Source organism: Gavialis gangeticus, unplaced genomic scaffold (genome assembly GCF_001723915.1).
Source record: "Gavialis gangeticus isolate Ggan-Ray unplaced genomic scaffold, GavGan_comp1, whole genome shotgun sequence".
Classification (NCBI taxonomy): domain Eukaryota; kingdom Metazoa; phylum Chordata; order Crocodylia; family Gavialidae; genus Gavialis; species Gavialis gangeticus.
The window spans coordinates 10,403,796-10,426,174 of NW_017729000.1; the positions used below are offsets into that span (position 1 = coordinate 10,403,796).

Here is a 22,379-nt window from a genome sequence, read left to right on the forward strand (position 1 = left end):
CAAAAGGAAAAGGGATTTGGAACAGACAGTTACTACAAATGGCCTTATCCTACAGCATCATTTTGAAAGCTATGGTAATTCTCCCAACATAACAAGGCATTTTAAACTGGGAAGGTGGGGGGAATTAATGGTAATTCTCATTAGAAGCATCTTACTTACTTTTAAATGCTCATTACAATACCAAAATGAGAAAAGAAATGAAAGAAAGAGGTCTTCTATTACTTCAGTCAGCACTTACTGAATGCAGTACTGCAATAAATACTACCGAGTAGTAATGTAAAGGTTTGGGGGGAACATTACATACAACTGTCAGAAAGGAAGCTTATCTATGCAAATGTTAAAAGCAGGAAGTATAACAAAACCAAACCCCCAGCAAACACATCAATGACTTTCTTTTTTTACTTGAAGAACATGCCTACTAACATGCATATTAAGTGTGAAGTTGGTTCACAATATCTTGGTTTCAGATCACGCATACAAAAATCTTTTCCATGGGTGCAGCCTTCAAAATGACAGGAAATGCACTAGAACAACTAAATTAGGCAAAAAGTTGAAACTAAGGCTATTCTCTTGCACAAGTGAAAGCTACTCAATCCAAATTAACACGTTACAAATTTGTGTACCACTCAGATGCAAGCTCATTCCTAATTTCCATTTCCAAGCTTCCTTATAAATAGTAATTTATCCTAGAAAGGTATAGAAGTACTTTCGTTGATTTTGCCCCAAGGACTAAGTCAATGGCAAAGGCAACAAATAGAATAGAGCTTCAGTAGTGCCAAGATCTCAGCCCTTGCTCACCACACTAAGATGAATAGGCCCATGCAGAACATCACAGAAAGGGTCAAACAATTAGTATTTTCAGCAGAAATAATAGGGAAAATAGAGCAAAAGCCTGAAGTCTGCTTTAACATTATTTAAAGTATAAGAGCTACCCTCTTATCCATTCCATGCTGAAGTTACTGAGTGGCAAGCAGTGCACACAAAAATACCTTAAATGGGTTACCTTACTGCATACATGCATTGGGAATACCTACGAGAACAGTTCAAGTGTCTTGAAATTAAACTTCTAAATTATTTCCATCTCATCTTTCCATTGATTACCATATTTACCTGGCACTGTCCAGCAAATAACATGTACAAATCAGAAGTAGTTTTGTTCAGTATGTAATCATGGTGTAATACACATCCATTGGATTCAAAAGCTTTTTAGTTTTAGTTCTACTTAGCAACATTTGACACAGTTGCTGTATAAATATCGTGTGCAAGGGGCATTTATTCACACACAAAGACGTTTATATAACATAAAGATGTGTGTTAGAACAAGTAGCACCTGCCGGACAAGTGTTGAAAGAATTTTGTTAGAAACCTCTTTCACTAAACATGACTGCATGTTTTTTTCTGTAAGTTTTTCTGAGGCTAACATCACTGTCTTGAAACTCTGAGTCTGCTCTGAAAGCTCAATCATAAGCTTGCAAAACAAGAAGAATGAATATCCCTAAGATGTTACAACAGAAGGTGATGGTTTCAGACATGTTTGCAAAAACAGCCATACCCATTCCAACATCTCAGAACAGTTAAGACTGCAAAGCAAATCCTTCACCCATTTCTTTAAGAACTTGTCAACAGCGGCTATGTTACAAAACTGTTGAAGATGATCATTCTGGAAAAACATTTTATTTAACTATCGCTGTATACACACCCACGCTGGTTTTCTTAAAAAGATCTTAAAGGAGCTTACGTGAGTATGCATTAAAAAAAAAGAGAGAGAGATCATCCTCACCCTTTGAGTGGTATGTGAAGAAAAGCAAAGCTTCTATCAGGAGTCAGAATCTGTAGAATTTGATACATTTCAGTCTTATTTTATTATTCCCTTCTTGCTACACCAAAATATGGCTCACAAATCTGCTAAACCAGATATTTTAATCCAAACTTGATGCAACATTTTGGGATGTCTGTATTATCAAAAAGGAAAGTTCTTTTTCCTTTGGGAAAGAGATTCCCTAGCAAGCAACCTTACATTGATTTTCATAAATGGACACTGAAAAGGAATTTATGAACTGCAGAACAGACTCAGGGATTTACAAGTTCAGCAGCTTTATCCAAAGTGTGTTCTCAAAGCAGTATGCAGACAGTAGTCAAACTGATTCGAATATGCAATGACAAGTGTAGAGTTAGTTGTATCAAATTTGCTAGTAGGATACTTAACTTCTAACTTCATAAAACATGAGGAAGCAAATAGAATTTCTAGCAGGACAAACTACACCTAAGAAGAAAGTTCTACAGATCTATATAATTTGCACAACATAAATCAATTCTAGCCACCTGATAGTACGATCAGACTTCCTTGTCATCGTTTAACAGAAAGAAAAAGTGAAATGCATTTAAGAGCCAGTAGAAAGATCAATAAGACTTCCAGCAGCTTAAATGGTACTGTGAATTCTGCTTTCATAATAAGTGCTTGAAAAACTCCATTTAGCCAGAGTGCAATACTGAAAGGTTAAAACCCTACTTCATACAAGAAACAGAATGCAAAAAAAAGTTTTATTGTTTTTCCTTGTAGACTGAAACCTGACTATTTCTGTGGGTAGTTTTATGTCACAAAACATTCCTGGAACCCCTTTTTCTAAACCATGTTTTCCACCTAAAATTGATTTTTTTTAAATAGTTTTAAAGTTTACAATGAAGCTACATATACTACGCTTATAGCCTTCCACTTCTGTTTCATGCAAGGACAGTATTCAGGATAACTCAATAGACCAGCCATGTTCAAAAGCTACTGACTTTTTCTAAAAGGGCAAAGTCATTACAATTAGTTGTAACTGCGGTGGGATATTTTGTCACAACCAAAGAGATTACAGGCATACCTTGGAGATATTGCGGGTTCGGTTCCAGACCACAGCAATAAAGTGAATATCGCAATAAAACGAGTCACACGAATTTTTTGGTTTCCCAGTGCATATAAAAGTTATGTTTACACTACAGTGTAGTCTATTAAGTGTGCAATAGCATTATGTCTAAAAAACCAATGTACATACCTTAATTAAAAAATACTTTATTGCTAAAAAATGCTAACCATCATCTGAGCCTTCAGCGAGTTGCAATCTTTTTGCTGGTGGAGGGTCTTGCCTCAATTTAAAAAAAAACGCAATATCTGCGAAGCGCAATAAAGCAAAGCGCAATAAAATGAGGTATGCCTTTATATGTTCAGAGATAAACTTTAAACTGTAGCACTTCCTTCATAATGTTACATGTGAATCCCTTAACAGCCTCCCCAGACAACAGCAGATTTGTCAGGACAGTCACCCTAGACATTATTATCTCTTCACAAGTGCAAACTGGTTATGGTTTTTAACCAAGCAAATAAAATAGAACAATTTTTTTCCCCAGTATATACCTTACATGGCTATTTAAGAATGCAGCTTAACTCCCAGGTTATTCCTTTATTTATTTACTTTTAGATGTGAAAAATAGCATTTCAATACACCACAAGATGCAATATTCTACTCACAAGTTAAAAATGTGGTAAAGGACACCCAGATTGCTTTTAGTTACTGAATACAAAGGGAAGTTCAATTCCGTATCAGAACGAGACATTGTGGCAGACTTAAATTTTACATTACAAGTTCTTCCTTATGACTACAGCACATGGAAGGAAACACGTTGTGTGAACAAGTCCATTGTTTGAAACCCTTCTTCATACCTCATCAGAGCAGCTAAATATAAACAAAGTTGGTTATCAGCAGAACTTGCAGATTAAGTTTCACTTATCAAGGAAAGACAGAGTAATGAGAAGCATTATTGCAAGTCTTCCAGGTACTATATGCCTGACAACTGATAGACGCATCTCCACCAAGATTAAGCAATTCGTGTTTCTGATTCCATGAGATTTTTTTTCCCCCCCGCTTATGAGCAGGTGAAGAAAATTTCATAAATGGATAAACTCAGTAGGCTCATTTCATAGTTTCATGGTTGTTAAGGGCTGGAAGGGACCTTACAGATCATCAGGTCTAGCCCCCTGTGCTGGGCAGGAAAGACTGCTGGGATCAGATGACCCCAGCAAGACGGGCATCAAGACCCTTTACATGTTCAAGTCTTTTTTGGTGATGTTTTCAAACCTCTGCACGTTCATTAAAAAAAAAAAAGTCAAGAAGCTTGTCTTTATAGCTAGGGTGCTTTGTCTCTAAATCCCTACGTAACTGATGGGTTTAGGTTTTCACTTGCCAACAATTCACTGTAGATAACACCATGGCCTGTGAATTCCCAGTATCGCTGGCAGTAGTAAACCCATAGCATGCCACTAAACCAGGGGCAGGCAATTATTTTGGGCGGAGGGCAGCTTACTGAGTTTTGTAATACTGCCGAAGCATCAGCACCAGCCTCTCCCTATTGGACAGATTTTTGTTTTAAAAATGCAAGGACACAAATACACAGGGATTTCAATGACAATTTCCAATCTAAAACAATGAATGTTCTTGCCTGTAATTAGAAGCAACTTAGACTGACTCAGTTTCAAAATATAAACAGGCCGCCCACTAGAACTACCAACACAGCTCAACAGTTTTAAGCAGAATCTCTGCAGATAAGTCTGCTAAGAGATGTGTACTGTGCAAGCACTTCCCAGTGCACAGCATAATTGGACTCAAATCCTTTTATATATTTTTTATGCCTGGAGATGACATCCTTTATATTAAACATTCACATATTGACATTATAGACATAACGTTTTTATTATGAGCTCACTCCTCTCTTCCGAACTGCAATGTGGTGCATTTCTATTTAATAATATAGCCTTTGGAATTATTAGGCAACTACCACTTCACCTAGTTTCAACAAGAGTCTCTTCACTCCATCAGTGTTCGCTCGCAGGAAACGTGTGGGATACTAGTGGACACTACAGAGAATGCATATGCATTCAGTTGGGTCTGTCTTTGAGGACATACAGCAGAAAAGTTGTCTGTTCAATTCTATCAGACGCATCAAGGATTGAATAGTCGTTGAAAGAAAGCAACTTTCCCACACAAAGGTGGTTTAATTCCAGGTCACTATTAAGGAATGCTTAATGGCACAGTAAACAGAAGGCTGCACTGCCAGACTTGTGCTAGGATCCACTGTGAGACTATCAAGTTTTTTCCCCTTAGGGATACCAAATCTACATGTTGTGTAAGCACAAAACCACCTGACATTTAAAAAAAAAAAATGGATACAAAATGAAGGTAGAATCTATTTGCAAACTACCACTTTGGAACTCAGACAGTATTTTAAAAGCTGGCCTTAGTTTCAGCCAACTGAATTTCTACTCAAATATTAGCTGACAATTGTTTTCATATTACCTTTGAAATTCCTTACTTTTACTCAAACTTCCCATGCAAAGCAATATATTTTAGTAAACATGAAAGTAATAGAAACTGAAAAACATCCTAATCTAAAATAGCCAACTTAAACACAAAAGTTATGAACAACCTCAAAACCCTCCTTTCCATTTCAATATATGTTCTTTTTATTTCCCCACTTGCATATCACTTAAAATTGTCTATAAAGTTTCATTTTTAAAAGTCTAAGTGACATATGCATTTGATTAACATTCTTAACCAGCATACATGTTGGCCACTTTGGAAACTTTTGGACTACAGCATAAAAAGTAAGGGCACCCTTGAAGGAATGGGTTAGTGAACAATCCTTTTGAATCGCGGGCTTCCATACATAAATGAAGACAGTCATGCAAACTTCAGGACTAAAGGCAGTGTAGAGCAAGTATATCAGCACCTAGTACAATGGCAGCCTTTACATTTCAGAAAAGGTCAGACCTGGAAAGCGCGAGCTCCCTGCCAGAACTCAGATTCACATTCAGAAATGCTGAAGGTTTCGCTTTCCAAAAGAAGTGAACATCCTCAACTCAATGTGACAGCAATGAAAACTCGGCATTCATGCTTGCCTGAAAAAAAGAATTCTGGTTTGAAAATACCTTACAAGATTTCAAGATTTTGTTTTGGGCTGCAGCAAAACAAAACAGAGTCCTTTTGAAAACCTTTGTGAGACACCTCCCTTCCGTTCAAGGAAAGTCAATAACCTGGAGCAGGTTATGGATTAGGATGGGAGCTAACTTTTTTGGTAGGCCTGCCACAACTTAGTCTAGCACCCTCACCGAGTACTGCTCCCATGCAAGGCAATCCCTTCCCACACAGCCTCTGCTTTCTGTCCTATCTGCCACTGTGCTGCTTGTCTACCCCCCAGTTTGCTGTGTGCCACACACAGGCTGTCCGTGCGACTTGTGGCGCACACACAGCAGGCTGGGCCTGCTAGATTAGGACACTTGCCTGGAATACAGGAGATTCAGGAAGAGGAGGGACCCGAATCTATGGCACTTGGCTAGAACTTGGGAGAACTAATCATCTGGTCATTGGCTATCCTGGGAACCGTCATCCTTTCTGCCATACCAACCAGAAATTTCATCTTAAGACACCAGAAACCACCCCAACAAAAGTATTGTCAAAGCCATAAATTTTCATTTAAAGTTTTAGTTTCAACAAGTCAGCACCTTCCGAAGCAAAAGGGTTTGTTGAAAAATTCCCGATCTGCTTCTGGAACGTCAAACATTACCCTGGCTCATGTTTAAGTTACTCAGTACCTTTTACCTATAGCAAGTATCTACAACTGAAAGCCAACTTTCAAATAACAAAGACCTATGTGAGAAAGTCACCGATTAAAACAGCACAAACCAATGCCCCCGTTGCCATTTTTAACAGACAGGAATCAATGGCTGGATGGTTGTTTAGACTGAACTACCTGGATGACTAAAAGGCAATCTTTCAAAATTGAAATGCCACACAAACGGGCCAAACCACGTGCAGTAAAAGGGTGCAACTCTTCCCAACTTCAGTTAATGCTATACCTGTTCTGTGGAAAAATGGAAGACATTCTCCACGTCTGTCATGCCAGTACTTCTTACAAGACCTGAAATATATGAAAAAAATAATCAAGTTATGTGAACCTATCCTAAAGTTTAAAGTTATTGTACATATGCAGCTAAATGAAGTACAATACTTTCACTAGGACCCATGGGAAGTGTGAACTGGACATCAGGATAATCAAAATCTCAACAGAGAGCAGAAACTTTATATGCCGTCATAAAAACTTTTCTTTGAAAACAAGAAATACACAAAAAAGTTGCAGCTGGACTGCATTAAAGCTCTGACAAATTTACGAATGCTGCAGGATTTGGAGAGAAGACTGACAACAGTAACACACTAATCTCTCTCTCTTCCTTGCATAGAGTGAGTTAATGACAAAGTATTCTGGCTTTGTCCGTTTGTGACATCCACTGACCCAGAATTCAGAGACACTACCTCATAGTTGGTGGATCAGTAGCAACTAGTCTGACAAAGATCCTCTGTCAAGGGTGACAGTCCCTGGCAAGCTCAATCTTGGGGGCAGGGATACAGACTTGGCAGACAATGTCCCAGACCTTGCCAATCTCCACTGGTCAAGCCTACTGAAGTGCCAGCCAAACTTTTCTGCTTGGTTTTAAGAGTACTGCAGAAGTGGCCTGTACAAAAGAGATATTTGTAATTAAGCTGATAACTGTGATACTCCTAGTTTTAATACAATTATATGCACAAGTCATTTAAAAGTAGTTAAGAATACATCACATTCAAAAGCTTGTATGTCCCAACCATGCAGTTAGTTGATCCAATAAAAGGCATCACAAAAAAATCATGGTCTCTTGCATATTTCCTCAGCCACAAGGCTACAACTTCACTCAACACTGCCAAAGTAGTTATTTTACTTATCTATGCTAGCCACGAACCACACTATTCTACAGGATAAGAATGACTATTGCTTGGTTTGAGCATGAGTGGGTTTCTTCACTACAAAAGCTTGCTGAAGAAGCAGTTTACGTGAGAAGGAAGCATGTTTAAGAAAGCCTTACACACAATTTAATTGTTCTCTGTAACAGCTATTACAACCACTGGGAAACCTTTGCACTGGCTTGCATTTTAAACCAGATGACATCCCAAAGTAACAGTGTAGTGGTTTGGGGGGAACCATAATATGCTTCCTTTTTGACAATTGTATATCTATGCAATTGCTTCCAAAACAGGGCAAATAAAAGAGCTGTTACAAAATAACACAAGTTTTACTTAACGCGCCTTTAAACAACAAAATCTATAAGCAACCATTTATAAATTACATCTTCTTGAAATAAAAGATGTAGTTCTCTGCAAGATCTTAGCAATGCCAACAGCCTAACTTTCAAACACTGTCCAAAAAAACCTTGAAATGCATTTAATAAACTATTAGTAACATTTGTCTTGAGAAGAGTACAAGAACAATTCTGAACAGTCAGATTGTACTTTATCATCAATATGAAGATAGCAGAACAGGTCATTTATGCAAGACACACAATTTGAAATCTGACTTCAAAGCAAAAACAAGAAACCAAAAGATTAGGGGCTCAACTTCCTCTCCTTCAGGTTCAGTCACAGGTTAAAATTCAGAAGAACCTGTAAACTCCCTCACATAGTATTCAAATGCAAAACTTACTAAAACAGCAATTTAGCTCCATCTCTACCCTGGCAACATTCTGTCATTGCATCCTTGCACTCTTAGCTCATTTAAAGCTTCCCCAAGAGGAGAAAAGTTCCTCTCTCTTTCCATCCCTTCTCTATTTTATCTTACTCACATCGTTTACCCGGTGTACTCTGCATTCATTAATGAGTTCTTCATCTGTGGTGCATTATGTCTATATCTGAGGTCAAACCAGCATTTTCTGAACAAGTTACCTCACTGGGTAGATTTTTTTTTCAAAAATAAATGCCTTGAGGCACTTAACAGTGATTTCAGGCCATACCCAACAGAAGTTTAATTCAGGTGAGATAAAAACAGAACCACTACTGTCTTCCTGTGGGATAAAGATACTAAACCTAGCAGCAGATTACAAGCAACCAAACCAAGTGTTTATTTTAATCTCATATTTATGTTTTCAAAAACAGTACTAATTATGAAACAACTCTGCTGAAATTACAAGTTTTTCCATTATCTTCCATCACCATTGGTTGTCAACTACAGAAGAGCATCAGACCATTTGACAATTATGGTTGGAGAGGGAAAGTGTGAAGAAAAGATTGAAAAACAACAAAAAAAGTGGAACTCAGATGCTAGCTATGAGAAAAAACTATAGGATTTATGAACAGAAGGTTCTCATAATCATTACTTCATTACGAGAAATATACATTGAATAATTCTTCTCTTCGTTTTCACTTTTTAACATACCAAACACAATGGCTAAATACTTGGGAGGTAAGTGTAAATAGTTCTGGTAGAGAAGCGGTTCTCAGCTTTTTTAGATTTAAGGTATCCCTCAGTAGACTCAAGGTGCTTCAGAAAGTGTCAGCTCTAACTTTCCACTGCGTTTTTGACTGCAGAAAAAATAAGGCAATTCTTCTGTAACAAAAACCTTAGAAAGACCACAACAGGTCAGAATGTTTTTGACACTGTAGATTCCTATTGAAAATGTCTGGGTTTACCTTGCGAATCATGTTTTTCAACGCCTAACAGTGACTATAATTTGTGGCACCCTGCAGCACCCTTGAAAGGGTCTTGCGGTACCAGAATCACTGCAGTAGAGTGAAAGAAGAACAGCAACACATTTTATCTACACCAGGTCATCCAAGGTTCCCCCTGACAACAGGGAAAGACAGCACAGTAATGCAAACTTCGCTTATTATTCTCTGATGCCTCATAACAGTGGGCCACATCTCCAAGCTGGCCATTATGTACAATCTTCACCCTTTTACAGGATGTCTTCCACTTAAGAGACTGTAAATTTAAAATGTACGAGTAAATTGGACGAGTAAATTAAGCCTCTGGGAGACGGGGAGGATATGTGATTCTCAATTGGGTGCCTAGAGATCCTTTCAAGAGCGCCCTGGGATGCTATGCAAGGTTTGCACTGTTAGGTGTACAAATGTGATTCGCAAGATAAACCCAGAAATTCTGAAGAAGAATCCATTGTGTCAAAACCACTCTGACCTGCTGTGGTCTTTCCAAGTTCTTCGCAACAGAAGAGCTGCTCTGGTATTTTCCTGTAGTCAAACATGATGTGGAGACTCAGAGGTGGCATCTTCTGAGAGAGGCTTTGAGTTTAAGAAGGGCCATCTCACATCCATCCAGGGGTGCCTTGAGTTGAAAAAGAAATGGAAAAACTGCCGATTGAGACACAGGGAGAACTGAAACACAGCAAGGCTAATTCCGTAACTTGGTTACATTGGCATGGGGAAGTCCCAGGCCTGGGGGAGGCCACGGGTCACTTGATTGCCCATCTTGTGCCTTCCCCACTGGCCCACGCTTCCTCTTTCACGTTCCCAGGTCCAACACACCCGTGGGAGCTGCCCAGCTAGGACCAGGGCTGCGAGGCCACTGGTGGATGCCAGGCACATCTGAGGCAGGAGGAGCATGGGGCACAGGGAAGAAACCACAACCCTGGCAGCAAAGAGCTATAGGATCAAGGGCTAACCCCAACCCCAGCCCCTCCCTTGGCAGCCGTGCACTCCTGACTCGGGTCAAGCACACGAGCCTGTGCTTCCCTGGAGGCACTGGCATATGCTTGGGCGGGGGGCATCATACCAATCCCTCAAGCAAAGCCCCATACCCCCCTGGAGATATCCCCCCCGGTCTCCAATCTGTTGCCCCAGTCTCCAGGGAAACACCCCGTCTCCAGGGGGATGCCCTCCAGCCCCCAGGGAAATGCCCCCCTCGCCCCTCCAGGGAGACCCACCCCCCCGGTCTCCAGGGAAACCCCTCCACTGCCCCTGGCCTCCGAGGAGACATCCCCCCTCAGTCCCCCCAGTCTCCAGGGAGATCCCACCCACAAGGTCTCCAGCCCCCCTTAGTCTCCAGGGAAACCACCTCCCCAACTCCCCCTGCTCTCCAGGGAGACACCCTCCAGCCCCCCAGGTCTCTAAGGAAATGCCCCCAGGGCTCCAGGGAGCCCCCCCGGTCTCCCGGGAAACACTCCTCCCAACTCTCCCTGGTCTCCAGGGAAATATCCCCCCCTCCACGGTTTCCAGGGAAACGCCCCCGCCCCCCCGTCTCCAAAGAGACGCTCCCCAACGCCTCAGCTGCGCTCCTACCCGCCCCCCGCGCCTGTCCCGCGGAGGACAAAGGGCCCGGCCCCACTCACCGGCGGCCTCTCCGCTCCGCACAGGCCGAGTCGAGCCGGGCCTCAACAAAACTTTATTGGTCCGCGCCTAGGGGACAAGGCGGCAGCGGGCGGCAGGGGCCGGACGAGGACCCGGATGTGCGCGAGGGGGCGGAGCGCGCATGCGCCGGGGGCCGCGGAAGGGGGCGGGCTGAGTCCCAGCCGCCTCCCTCAGCTCAGTGCTGGGCGCGCAGCCTTGAGACGCGGTCTTCTCGTCTCCTCGCAGCGGTACCAAACCCTGCAGCGCGAGACAGACACCAACAAGTGTCATTTGCCATAAAACAAGAAGGGGGAAAAAACCTTTTTTTTGTACAGCTCGAGTGAAACCCCCCTGTCCTCAGCCTGGAGCCGCCTAATGCTTCTCCTCAGGCTGCACAGAGGGCCCAGGCTGTCTTGCAACTCCTTTTATGGAGTATGCACCTCATGGAGCAAATCACTGCCAGTTATTTGAATGCTGGTACCCAGCAAAATCCTCCCCTGCTACGAGCAAAATGCAACTCATGGCCCTGCAATAGCTGGCACGGGTCCCACCCTCGCATCTCTGCCCAATTTGCTGGAGATTTCTCTTCCTTTGCATCTACGTGCCTTTAAAAAAACCTCAGCTGCTGATGAGGAATTACAGAATAAATCCTGCCTAATAAAACAGGAGCTAATGAAAAACATACGGGACAGTTTGAAAAAAAGAAAACAGCTCTTCGAGCAAATACCGTGCTAGACAAGGGTGCGATTTTTGTACCAGAAACAATACAACCGTGGGCGGCGTCCCACCAAGCGAGGTTGTATCCTGTATTTTCCTTGCAGTTCTCCTTACTCCTTGAAATACAAGTCGTCACCCTTCCTGTAAGCTACCTAGAAGAACGGATACGCGCACAAAGGGAAGTGTCAAGCCACCTCGACTGTGTGATGATCGTAATGCAGCAATGCACCGGCTGCTTGACTGTATAATATGGTTTGGTTTTGCCTACAGAGCAAGGACCCCGTTATGTAACAGGATTGTGTTATACTGAAGCCAGTGTAGCGACACCAATTCACACCGGCAAGCTGAGCGCGTGGGTTGAAGCGCAACGGGCATTGTAAATGGCATGATATATTAGGAGGGGGCAAAAAACAGTAAGACGCAGAGAAATATAGCGGGCAGTATAGTATGTAGAGATAAATGAGAAAAGTAACCATACCTTTTAAATGTTAGAGATGATGCTGAATCAAAACCCGCCACAAAAATAATCTTTGTGCATTTCAACAACCCCCTCTCATACATGAGACTGAAGCTTGAAACACCTTGAAAATTCAGACAAAATTGCCCCTGGCTCCAGATCATCTCAAGTGTAGCTAGAAGTCTTCGGTAACCTGTGATCCAACACCAACACATTGCAACTAGACCCACATGGTGGTCAAGTCATTCCCTAATACTGTGCTTCGCCCGGCAATTTACTGAGACTGCGGAGGAACAGGCTGATGTAGTTTAGCCAGTGAACAATTGTTCTGGTATGGCCACTCACCCTTAAAGTGGGACAACAAAGTAGCTGGACTTTTTCCAACCCTTTTGTGTAGCTTAATTAATAAACTGAATAACAAACAGCAAATTGGCAGCAGGCATTTTAGATGTTCACGTGCCAGTTGTAAAGGTTCCTAGACTTCTATGAAACAAAATGTACTTTGATTGAAGAGCTCCAAAAGAGTTGTATACTATTTAATGACACACACAATACAGAATTATGATGTATTTTGCTACAGAAATGTCAGTGCTGCTGGTGAAGAAACCTAAAGCTGTCCAAAGAGGGGGGAGGAATAATGGTACAGTAAGAATTATGTAGTTATTAATTTAAGTCTAGAGGTAGGGTTAGGGGCAGTGCTTGAAATACTTTCCATCTCAGCAATGATTCTTTAGAGCAGGGGTGTAAAACTCATCCCATCCCCTCAGCTAGATCTGTACCTGATGACAAGGCAAGTGGCAGAGGTGATGAGGCCAGTGGTGCCATAAGCATGGATGGCAGGATCAGCAACAGAAGCAAACAAGTAGCCACAGGGTAAAGGACAGCAGGCCAAGTAATTGCAGAGTCAGCGGGGCTGTGTTGGCACAGCCCTCACTTGTCCCTCTGCCTGTGACAACCAGGCCCAAAAGGGCCCTATACCTCAGATTCTGCAGCAGTCCCAGTCCCTGAATTTCCTGGCCTACCGGGAGCCCTACAGACTGGAGGGAATGGCTCAGTGACTCCTGAAGGCTATATGTTTGACACCTCTGCTTTAAAGAAATACTCTAAATGTTCTGGAACCAAGCAACATAAATGATGAACATAAATAAGCAGCTGGTCTCCTTCCAGTCAACAGGATGGCAGAAATAACATATTATGCAAGTGAAGTCAAGTTTCATACGTTCTTACAACCCCTACAGAAGCAGTGGCACACAAAAAAAAAAGCAGTAAAACACCTCAGCCTATCAGTCTAGATCAGGTCTGCTCCCTTGTGCAGTATTTAATAACTTATCATAGCCTTAGCAATGGGAACAGAAACCTGAAATATCTGTCTTTCAAATCTTATCCCTATTAGCATTGTTTACAGTCTCTGGGCAAGATGCTAAGAGTCATCTTTGGCTACTAAAAATGAGACTTAGGGAGAATTTATGTAAGCAAATGCAAAAAAGCAATTCAGAACACTTCGCCCCACCAGCTGCAAAACCCATCTAGCACCTCATTTTGGACTCCAAAATTACCGAGGCATCTAAACACAGGTTTGCATGGAAGCAAAGAACCACAGTCAGAGCAGCTAGGCTCTTAGTTCTTTCCTCGATCCTGCTGTAATCTGGATAGGAGGCAAAGGGGCACCTAAGCTCCCCAGAGGGGTTCAATCAGGTAAGTTGTCCCAAGTACACCTAATAGCCTTGTCCCAAGTATGGCTAATAACTTTGTTGAGATACAATCTGGAGCATGGGGGCGGTAACCTTTAGGGCTGAAAAAATCCTGCTTGCTCCATGGTGAGCTGGTGCTTCTGACCCAACCACTGTTGTCCCAGCTTGTCCCAACATGTACATGTGAATCTAAAAAACTTAGTCCAGACAGATGATCCCATGACGTAGTGTAATTTACATTGAATGTGTACACCAGACATAATTTCCACTGAGATCACAGAATGAGAGATATACAACTGCTGCAGGGCACAGTTGTGGTTATTACTGTGCTTACCAATAATACCAGTACAAGTGATGGAAAACCAGTTCAAATCTGTAACACAACAGAAATTCAGTGCACATAAACTATTTTCAAAATGGCTGAAACCAGTTTAAGACAAATCTGGATGGATATAGTATCAGAGTTAGCTGATTTAAGTTTAAATCAGTGTACTGGACTTCTGTCCTGGATTCAAGTTAACTCACAGTTCTCCAGCATCCCAGGCTGCTTTGTACTTCCCCCACAAAACTCACCCCTGCAGGGTGGGCTGGCCAGCCTTGACCCAAGCTGTCTGCTCCAGCCCAGCAGGGAGGTGTGCTCTAGCGCCGCCCAGCCTCTGGCCGGGGACACTGCAGGCATGTGGCCACGTTTCTGGAATCAAAAGTGAATGTCTGTTCACTTGCTTATCAGTTCAATCTACGCAGCTTAGACTAATTTGTAAAGATTGAATTGATTCAGCCTTAGACTTTTTGACTGTCTGTACTTCGCCTAAGTGACAGATAAACCCTTAGCAAAAGGATGTCCTGGGATAGACATGGACAGATGTCCGTGACATGTAAACTGGTGCAACTTATCCCTCAGTCTTTCAGGCGCAATTTTCCACTGGATTGGCCAAAGTTTCCCTAATTTCAGCTCCTATTTAACACTACTGTGATGTAAATTATACCACAACAAAGGTGTCGTCTCTCTAGCCTCTAAGTTTGATAACTAAATACAATACATAAATACAAGGAAATGGTTTAGGAAAATAATTATGAAACCTTGATCTTCCTGTGACTCTTAAAATGATTGCCTTAACTGAACCTTTAAATTGCTGGTAAGAGGAAAACGAGTTTAAAAATAGTTAAAGTGTTAGAACCCCCACTTGAAACACACTGTAGCAGCTGGTGCCATGGGGGAAGTGCTGAGCATGCTCCACCCATCCAAATCTTCTAACATGACCTTGAAATTAGCCAGCAAATGTCTTTACCAAAGGCTGAAGGCTCAAAAATGGGCTCTGAGGATGAGCCTGGAGCAACTTCCAGGCCTGGAAGCATGTCTGTGGATTCAGGTGGCCACAGTACAGCCAGCCTTGCCTTCACTAGGACCTGCTGTATATCCAAGCACACAGTCATATTTTGGAAGAGTTCAAAGGTGGGTGGAGGAAGTTGGGTCTTTGTAGATAATCTCACTATTTGCAGCAGTATGAGAAGACCAAAGGGCAACTCAGGTGGCTGTCTCACAAGCAGAACATAGAGCAGAGATTTAGTACAACACAGAACATATGGAGGAAGAAAAAGACTAAAGCAGTTTCAAAATACGGAGTAGAATATTTAAGTGTTTATTCCCAAAGGTACATGGTGAATTATGGGCCACTGTGGGACACTGTCTTATTGAGTTCATAGTCTTGGGGTATAACATGGATGCTTTTGTGGAACAGAACCTCAAATTATTTAGAAATACCTGTTTAAAATTACTTAGGGCTCCATGAAAGAACTGTTACTTCTGCATGCTTTACCTTAAGTTGAAAGAGAAGGGAGTCATGAAGTAGCCTGCATTAGTGTACAATATGGGTGTCAAACATACAGCTTACAGACCAGATCCAGCCTGCCAGGAGTCTGGCAGACTACTAGAAGTTGGAGGAGGAATAGCCTGCCACAGAATTCAGGAGCCTCCAACATCAATGGACGTGACCATCTGCAGCAACCCCCCAGACCTGTGCTGCTATCCAAATACAGCCCTGTACCACCACATACCTGGGGAGGTCCCATTATGCTGCCCAAACATAGCTCCACATTGCTGCCTGAATGCAGCTCCCTGTTGCTACTTGGTCCCAGACCCATGCTGCTTCCCAAACACAGCTCTGTGCCGCTGCCAGAATATGGCCCCACTTCAGTTGCTGCTAGCTCCGCAGATCCAACCTGGGCCATGCCCTTGCAGTCCCTATCTAACCAAGGGCCTGCGGCAAGTTTGATACCTCAGCTGTATAATATTTCCATATTGTTGTTGTCATCCTCTTACTGACTAATGTTGATAGACATTGGACAGTATGGGAAAGGAGGACAGCAACAATAACTCATTTGGTGTTATAGATGTGCTGGATATTAATATAAAGTTGCTGGACAGCGGAGGAAAAGAAAAGTCAATATCTGTGAATATTGTTATATCCACAGTTTTTCTTAATCACCTGAAAAAAGTTAAGCACTGAGATCAGTGAAAATGTTCTAAACAAGAGATGTTAAAGCAAGATCAATATTACTGTTATCATTTGAGCATCTAAAATTGTTCCCCATGCTGTACAGAATACAAAAACATTGATGATTTGGTATGTCTTGTTTGATATGTCAGAAAGGCAGCTCAAGATGCAAAACTGAGCAGAGAGAGAGTAGAAAAGTGAGTCTGGGAGTCTTATGCGCAGAGATGATAATCACAGCTACAAGAAGAGAAAACGGTACACAAGTTTAGAATATATATCCCAGGAGAAGCTACCAACAAGAAGACCATTTGAATATTGAAAAGATACTTTTGAGATTTGAGAGTTAATATTAAAACCTGTAAATAGATTCTGACCTGTCTAAAATATGTATAGTTGGATAACTAGATCCTGTGAAAAGCAGAAAATATTCCTGAAAATTTAGGGGAATGATATGCCAATTACTTAACATGAAATAATACCCTAATTTAGAGAGGGAGAAGTAGAAGAAAATGTAAATGGTCTTATTCCTTAGAATGTCCTCACGGTTGCCATTTATCTAGAACATCCCTCATTTTATGCTCATCTTTGTTTCAGTTGCATAGAAGTAAGTTGTATTCTCACTTATTACTGGAAATCTGTGGTTCTCGATCTTTCCAATACCACCATCCCATTTTATCATAATAATACTACATAGAAATTTTGAGACCCACCAGTAATAAAACGCAGGGAGTTACTATTTTTCTGCCTTTTATGAGCAGTTCGTGACCACTAGGCTCAGAAGTCATCCATAACAAAAATGCTGCATCATGATAAGATGTTACAGAAAGATGTACTGCATAATGGAAATTAATCCCACATCACTGTTAACTTTGCACACTGTTATCATCTTGCATCTCTCAGGATGAGGTTCTGTGTCCTTTATTAGTTCCAGGTTGGCTTTGTAGAGCCTTGTTTTTTAATTGTAGTACTACAGATTTACTCATCTATATACCACTTAGTTTATAGCATTACATCAGACTTCTACCGTACAAGGCTATAGAGAGGTTGCCAGTTTCTGAGAGTTCCCCATTCCCAAGTGTCAATGCCAATGTTCTTGCCTAAGCATGTTCAGCTTTGAGAGTGTCTGACATTTGGGTGGGACACATTCCATGTACAGGACGGTGGGGAGGTCTAACATGCAGCATCACACTAATTATAGCAATCTGTTGACAAAACTGAGTTGGAAGTCCACCGCTTTCAGCAGCAGAATTAGGACTAAGATCCACAATAGCCATGCACTGAGCAGTTGTATTTGCGGCTCCATAGCCAAAACCACAGGAAAACTATTTTTAGCAAACTGAGCCCTAAATAGTGGAAACACTGAAAGTATAGCTCACACAAGGGGCCAAATTCTTCTCTGGGCTACACCCATTCCCCAGTGATGCTGGGATGGAACTACACAGAACTGCACTATAACACAAATGGGCAAGATTTTTAATAGGTGGCATCAAAGGATTTTATTCTTTAAACAAATAATTGTTTTTTTCCTGCTGAAAACAGAAAGAAAAAGGAAAGAAGCAACTGACAATGCAACCCTAGTTGTCTGTCATTTCACTTGCAGTGGAGTAAATGCATCCTACAGTCCCTGTATGCATACATAATGTTTATACCTAAACTAGCCCTCCATTGATTACACGGATACTTCTGGCCGGCAGGGGCTGTCACTTTCAAAATTGATGAAAAAGGTTCTCATGATTCAACAAACTATCTAGACCGAATGAAAAAAGTGCATCTATAGTCTGGGACAAGAGAAGCAGGTGAAAATGCCTCTGAGGACCAAGCCCATACATAATTACTGTTAGTTATAACCGTAATTGATTCCAAAAGACAAATACATTCCACTGCCATTATTGCCACATGCCATTTTCCAGCACAGTGGTACTAGCAATAATATTCCTGTTATTCAAAATCACATACATATGAGCTGCTTGAGAGCATGACTTTTCTTTCTAATTGATGTAAGTACTGTGGAGTGTTTCCACTGAGGTCCACAAAGTAACACAGGTGCAAAGCTGGTATCAGGCTTTTTTGAGGTAAAACGGATCATTGCGCACTTAGTGATACAACTAACCAACAAATATTACCTTTGGCTTAATTAATATCCTCTCCAGTATCAAGATGTGCAGCTGTAAGTACATTCATGCCTATCTCATGAAACTGCTAAAAAACCTCAAGGGCAAGATTATTAGCCTTTCCTGTTTTGCTCAGATTTCAAATACTTTTAGCACAAAATTTGTCTTTTCACCCGAGTGTTTTCTGTATTAATTCAACCAAGTGAAAGAATGAAAGTAAAAGTGTGAGTGATTTTAGGAACAATTTTGCCGATTCTGCTTCTATTTTCACAGGAGCTATTTTCAGCAGCCAAAAATGCTTTTTATGTGGACAAAAGCAGAATAGAGGATGCCCTCTAAATTAAAACTTAGTGGTGGCCTAAGAGAAGATGAAGAAAAAAGGAAAGGTAAGAAATATTTAATTTTCATAAAAGTAACCAAAATATTTTCTTGTTGCCATTTTTTACCACTCATTGCACTTCCCTAGTCTTTAAACTCACAATGACACAAACATTTCATAGAAATGCTGTGGGGAAGATGGGAAGGGGGATAGGGGGGAGTCAGCTTTTAAATTTAAGACAGGGTTTTTACAAGGCTGAAAGAAATGGAGAGAAAAATAATTCTCTGTTTATGCCTCAATTTCTCTGTATTTGGCATAGTAAGGGACAAGTTAAAACTTCATAAACTTTTTCACTCCAGGTGCTTATATGGGTCGTAAGGCTTGGTCAATAAAGTAGTTGAAACCCCTAATTACAGTGCACTGCATCTTCTGAACTGCATTTTGGGTTCTCAAAGCTCTTTTAGATCATATTTACAACACACACATACTATTCTCTGTTTTATACGTTAATTGCTTCCCATCATGAGGACAGAATTGCACTTTTAGATTGGGTTAAAGATACTGAAAGATAAACATTACACAATTTGCTTGACTGTCTGGAATAGAAACCCTAATACCATTCAAACACAATCCTTTTATATGCATATTTCAAACCTATGCTTCAGCACAAAATCTCTCCTTCTCCACAGACGTATACTTTTTTAAAAATAAAAAACATTTTTCCCTATCCACATTATTCCAAACCCACTATGAATGTTAGGAATTTTCTACAACTCCAGTATTAAAACTTTATTGTTTCATGATTTAACTCAAATCCTAGAAATTAATGATCTTAGCAGCAGATGCTGCCTTGGAAAGTTCTACATGCACAGGCCTGTGCTTAGATCTTAGCCACGTTATTCAGTTACATTCAGTTTAACAACAGTAAAATCTGCAAAGTTTTAGGATCTGACGCCATGTTACCAGCTCTCCTCTTTCCCCTGAAATACAGGGTTTAACAAATTAAGAAGTAGACATATTTTAAAGGGAAGGAAAAAAATAAGCAAATCTCCATCATTTTACCTTGGAGAAAGAAAGTTATTGCAGCTCCATTTTCTGTGCCCTTATTTTTTTTCCTCTAGTTCCTTTCCAAGTGATTTCTATTTCTCCCTTTTTCTCTCATACTGGCGACAGACAGGCTAGGGGTGGAGCTCTGAGTGAAGTATCCCCCTGCCTGCTGGGAGAACTGAGGTATCAGATAACAAATACTTCTCAGCAAACAACCAAGGGCAGTCAAGCTGGGAAGTGTGTGTGTGTGTGTGTGTGTGTTTGTGTGTGTAAAGACTTCAAATTCCCACTTTAGAAACTTTCTGGAAGTTGTATACCAACACAAGTTTTGTTTCTTTCATCTTGAAATAATGTTTTTAATTGCAATACAATACAGCCATACTTTGAACCAGCAACATGCTTCACAGAATTTCTGATCAATGAGATTATCAAAAATCTTTGATTCTTTTCCAGTGAACAGTTTAGTCAATACATTTTATTGTCTGTTTGTGAATCGCGAATGGAGGAGGAAAATGTATTGAGTCTTTGCATTATGTTTCTTTGTACTCAAACAGTATATAGATACTTTGGGTTTAAATGATCTTTTTAATTTCCATATATTAAAAGGATAATAGAACAAGAAAGAACACAAACCTACTTAAAGTAAAATGGTGCTGTCCTCTGAATGGACTGAAATGAACACAAATAGCTGCCTTGTTCTGCTGAGAGCAGAGGTCTTCACAATTTCAAAGTGCATTATGTAGAAACACAAGTTTTGACTCCAAAGTTGGAAGCGCTTATGCCAAAAAGTACGATTACTCACGTGTGCAAGCATTACCACAATCAATCCATTTATAATTATCACGAGGCTCTTTTCAGTCCAAAGGTTTGACCCATGCTATTGGTGATTACGGTACTGATTAGGACAGCTATGTCCGATTTCATTTGCTAATATTTTACTATATTGATATTCTCTTTTATAATCGCTTGTGTGTTTCTACTTGTTTTGAAAATTGTTTGCGCAGCATCCTGATTATTTCTGCCACAACTATCATTATAAATTTGCAAATTATACAAATAATCAGCTCCTTTAATAGGGATAATTCTTCTGTTCACAGCCAGGAGAATGTGAAATAATTTTTGGTTACATTAACAAGCCTTTCTCTGTCAGAGAAACACAATGAGCTTCAGGTGCAAGACTCCTTGCAAACTGATAATGAGTTTATACTGTATTTCACAAAAATGCATTAATTACTATAATCAACATTAGGAGACTATTACTGTGGCACAGTAAAGGTGATTTGAATGGATGTCTTCATTTAATTACACTTCAGTTTGTTAACCCAGCTACTGAGTTCAGTTTTTCAAAACAAGAAGAATATTGATATGAATAAATCTAAACATAGTAGACTCAAAACAAAATAGAGCCTTGTATGGGATGGAAATACTGTTCCACTGTTTTGAAGTTTGGCTTCGAAGAGGAATCAAACCCTCAAAATTTGAAATTCTGCACTAAGGAGAATTCTAAAAATAAAAACAAGGTTGAACTGTTCCATTTTGTCAAAACTGAATCCATTTATTTTGATTTTTTCTTTTAATTTTGTGTTCTAAGATGCAACACAGTAAAAAAAAATCTTACCTGAAAAGTAATTAAAAAAATAAATAAATGAGTTTCATTGTAAAATGTTTAAAAATGACATTTCAGAGATTTTTCTCTAGTTGATTTTCTGCTGAAATGAATTTTATTTTAATTTCAACAGAAATGTATATTCCAATAGAATATCAGAGAGGGAGGGGGGAATTGTTTTTTTTTTTCCCTCTCTAATCAGGTCTAAAGTACATCAGAATCATTTGGCAAACATTTACTTAATTATAGCTTCTGTAAGAGAGGCATTTTTATCTCTAATTTAAACATAGGGAGCATGAAACAGAGATCAAGAAAGTGACCTGTGCTCATACAGTCCATGTCAGAGCTGGGAATAGAACTAAAAATTATTTCCTAATCATCCAACATTGAACTTTCACCACTAGACTGACAGCTTCTATAACAACCTACCTTCAACTATGCTTAAAAATGTTGTAGTTTCCTTGAAGCGTTCTGGTTCCATTCTTTTCTTCCTCTTAGCACAAGTGTAAGGAACTAAGTATTACAGCCTTGGTAACTTGATATTTCTAAGAGGGCCTCAACAGCATCAGTTCTTTCTTGCCTTTCTCCAGCCATGATTTGATTAAAAATTTACAGCAGGTACAGGATTATATGCAAAACATACATATTTACAGTTATATTTAATTATCATGATCAGAGCATAGGGTTATTTGAATGTAAAAACTGAAGGCATTGTAATCCTCTGCATTTTATAACAGAGCAAACACATAAATATAGCTG

At 40.4% G+C, this 22,379-nt stretch overlaps 1 protein-coding gene across 3 annotated transcripts in view; it reads right to left on the reverse strand.

Annotated features, from left to right (window-relative positions):
* The window catches only part of SMAD5 (SMAD family member 5), a 38,914-nt gene extending 18,755 nt beyond the window's left edge, over positions 1 to 20,159 (reverse strand). Inside the window, exons 1-2 of one of the 3 annotated variants that reach the window (XM_019506241.1) lie at positions 20,030 to 20,159; positions 6,890 to 6,951 (exon numbers count right to left, since the gene is read on the reverse strand). The gene's annotated coding sequence lies outside the window, so the exon portion shown is untranslated. Of the gene's footprint in view, positions 1 to 6,889; positions 6,952 to 11,179; positions 11,268 to 20,029 lie in introns of those variants that run through there. The other 2 variants (XM_019506240.1, XM_019506242.1) reach the window with 2 other exon arrangements.
* Positions 20,160 to 22,379: the final 2,220 nt, after the last annotated feature.